The sequence below is a fragment of the Phyllopteryx taeniolatus genome, chromosome 9 (genome assembly GCF_024500385.1).
Source record: "Phyllopteryx taeniolatus isolate TA_2022b chromosome 9, UOR_Ptae_1.2, whole genome shotgun sequence".
NCBI lineage: Eukaryota > Metazoa > Chordata > Actinopteri > Syngnathiformes > Syngnathidae > Phyllopteryx > Phyllopteryx taeniolatus.
In genome coordinates this window covers 10,363,005-10,367,022 of record NC_084510.1, presented here as the reverse complement: position 1 = coordinate 10,367,022, position 4,018 = coordinate 10,363,005, and positions in this window count along the sequence as shown.

Sequence of the window (4,018 nt, the reverse complement as noted above, 5' to 3'; positions counted from 1 at the left end):
ACGAAAGCAATGACGTCACCCAGGTGATTTCCGCCTTGACGATCCTGGTGCTGGGAACTTCCAAGAATGAGCCGAAAACCTCATCATTTCTTCAATAAATACATTTGTAAAACATCCACAAGTCCATGTATATCCTGGTAAAGATGCATTCATCATGGTTCTTGTTTTGAATCTCTTTTTATGTTCTATATGTACAAAATTTATGTTGTTGACTGCACAAAAACACCAGAAAGACCTTAAAAATAATTATAAATAATTTGATTAGTAATCAAAAACTCTTTTTATGTACTTTGGGGGAAAAAAGTTATCCTCTCTTTAGCTTATTTTCCTTTGTATTTTGATACATGCATTCATCTTCCATAATGCTTCTCCTCACTAGGGTCGCGGGCGTGCTGGAGCCCATCCCAGCTGTCTTCGGGCCTGAGGCGGGGTACACCCTGAACTGGTCGCCAGCCAATCGCAGGGCACATATAAACAAACGACCATTCGCACTCACATTCACACCTACGGGCCATTTAGAGTCTTCAGTTAAGCTAGCATGCATGTTTTTGGGATTTGTGGGAGGAAACCGGAGTACCCGGAGAAAACCCACGCAGACACGGGGAGAACATGCAAACTTAACTTAACTAAGGCCATGTTTGGGGAATATCTTGCTTCTCCAAAGATGATGCCATCTGCCTTAATGCTCCCTGGCTAATGTTCCTCCATGTCCCTCCTGTCCTTGATTTTTCACATTAAAAAGTCTCGATCAATCAAGAGCTCAACCTAGAATGCCCACACATTTTTTTTTATATTCATTATGGTCGCAGGAGAGCTGGAACCGATTCCCAACTAACTTCGAGCGAAAAGCGGGGTACACCCTGGTCTGGTCGTGACGCGATCGCGGTGCACAAATAGACAAACAACCATTTGCACTCACATTCACACCTACGGACAATTTACAGTATTCAATGAACCTAACATGCATGTTTTGGTTATTTTGAATGGGCAGAACGTAAACTGAAGCTGAGACTCGAACCCAGGACCTCTTGACTGTGAGGCAGATGTTCTAAACACAAAGTCATCATGTTCCCCAATAATAGGTATCTGGGGATTTCGAGACAATCTAATAATTACAATCCTCCATTCGTTTCTTTGACAAATAATTTTTAAAAAAATCAATCAAGACAGTCTATTGAGAAAATTGCAAAAAAATATAAAACAAAGCAACAATAAACAAGGAATGTACAATGCACATGTTCAAAAAAAAGTAGGAAGAAGGAAGAACTTATCAAGTCCTACCCCTAATTCTGAATATTTATCAGACTTGTATAGTAGTAGTGATTTAGGAAGCTAATCGTATATAGTATATTATAGTATACCTGTATACTAGGTATCTTAAACTAGCTGGTCCATGTAAAGTAATAATGACATGATAAGGTGTGAAGTATCATAAATAAACACACAAATAAATAAATCTAAATGAAATTAACAATTAAAATACACATAAGCACCTATGCCGGCACGGTGTGCGACTGGTTAGCACATTTTCCTCACAGTTCTGAGGACCGGGGTTGGAATCCCGGCCTCGCTTGTGTGGAGTTTGCATGTTCTCCCCGTGCCTGCTAGGGTTTTCTCCGGGCACTGCGGTTTCCTCCTGCATCCCAAAAACATGCTCGGTAGGTTGATTGATGAATCAAAATTGCCCGTAGGTGTGAACGTGAGTGCGAATGGTTGTTTGTTTCTATGTGCCCATCGATTGGGTGGCAACCGGTTCGGGGTGTACCCCGCCTCCTGCCCGATGATAGCTGGGATAGGCTCTAGCACGCCCGCGACCCTCGTGAGGATAAGCGGTAAAGAAAATGGATGGATGGATAACCACCTCTATTCAAGCTAGCATTGCTAACTGCTTACTAATCCTCATAGCTATTTAAAATGTGTGTTGATCATATATACATACTACACTTACCCCCCCAAAAAACCTGATTTGTATATTTCTTTAACACTCTTGTTTTAAAAAAAAATTTCACCCGGAAACAGACACAGAGAGCATATTCAGTGGGAAGATCCAGACAGCCATGCATTTCTACACTGGCCCTGCCCACATCATTTCCACTGTCCTACTCCTGCACAAAGCAGAGCGGTCCACGTCGTGCTGAGTCATCAGCCCCCACCCTCCTAAACTCTACAACTATAAGAGGGAATGGTGCGGTAAATCTCAACAGTCTACCTCAGCAGCTAAAGAGCTATTTATAGCCGTGAAAAGTGCAGAACAATGATGTAACGAAAAGATCACCAAGATGAAACTCTGACAAAAGTCAATTCGTCAGACCAAGTGACTCATGACCACCAGAAAGACTTGGAACAATGCATCATTAAGCACAGTCATTTCTTTCTATGATTAGTAACAAATAGATTATGTTTGAAGTGGCTGGGATGAAAATTAGCAGCTCCAAATCTGAGGTCATGCTCCTCATTTGGAAAAGGGTGTGGTGCCCACTCCGAGAAAAGAGAAAAGATCCTGACCCAAATGGAAGAGTTCAAGTATCTCGGTGTCTTGTTCACAAGTGACGGAAGAGCGGGAGACGCACAGTTGGATCGGTGCAGTGTCAAGTTCTCAATTTACCGATCAATCGATCTCACTATGCTCACCTATGGTCATGAGCTGTGGGTTATGACCGAAAGAACAAGATCGCGGAAACAAGTGGCTGATATGTTACAGATAGGGCGAGAAGCTCGGTCAGCTGGGAGGGGCTCAAGCCATTGATCCTCCCCATCGAGAGGAGCCAGATGAGGTGGCTCAGGCATCTGGTTCGAACGGACACTGGACGCCTCCCCAGTGAGGTGTTCCGGGCACGTCCCACCGGGAGGAATGCCCCGGGACGACCCAGGAAATGCTGAAGAGACTCTCCCTGTTGGCCTGGGAACGCCTCAGGATCCCCCCCCCCGAAGAGATGGACGAAGTCGCTAGGGAGAGGGAACACTGGACTTCCCTGATTAAATTGCTGCCCACGTGACCAGACCCCGGATAAGCGGAAGAAAATGGATGGTTAGATTATGTTTGCTGTTTGTGCAATACACTGTATTTACTGAATTCAACAATCACCACAGAACGCATGCTCAATTTTTACCTCTCGCAAAACTCTTAACTGATGAAAATTTATTTAGCTTAATTGATTAGCTCGAGAGGAGAAATTCAAGATGCAAGAGTGCTTAAACGCAATCTAAAACCAAACCACTGTACACTTTTAATCACTTTTCATCACTTCTTTGTGACCAGCTCCTCTACATATTTCCATAGAAAAAATAAACTACAGCGAATGCAGTTCACTGTAACTGGATTTGCAAGCAAGCTTTTCTCAGCATAGAGGAAGGAATTCTTTCTTGTTTTCAGATGCCTCGTATATTGCGCACTACTTGTCAACACGTCAAAAACAACCTGTTGGGACTTCAGTAATTCCAGCTTTATGTTCAACCAGTTTTTTCGCCTCAAGACTGACAATCTCTAGATCACATTCTTTATAGTAAATAATTTTCCCGCAGCCTTGGCACAGATAACAGAGATGGAAGAGGTATTTTGTGGTGTGAGGGAGGTACTAATGACTGTATGAGAAGAGTAAAGCTGGACAGTACTCATTATTATCCACCCAACACATACTGTAAGTCAGTGTAGTTGTTATTCTTTGCCCTCTTTTAACTTTGTATCCATTCATTAGATGTCTATACAGCTTCTCATTCAAGTCGAGGGTGAGCTGGAGTCTATCACAGCTGACTTAGGTCGAGGGGCGGGGTACACTCTGGACTGGATGTCCACCAGCTGAACGCAGCTCAACCTATAGACAAACAACCAGTCACACTCACATTAACATGAACTATCGGCAAATTCGAGTCTTCGATGACGTTAATATGCTTGTTTTTGGAACGTGGGAGAAAGCCGGAATTCCCAGAGGTAACTGATGCAAGTAAAGGGAGAACAAGCAAACATCACACAGGAAGGTTGGAGCCGAGAGTGGAGCCCCCCATTTTTAAACTGTGAGGC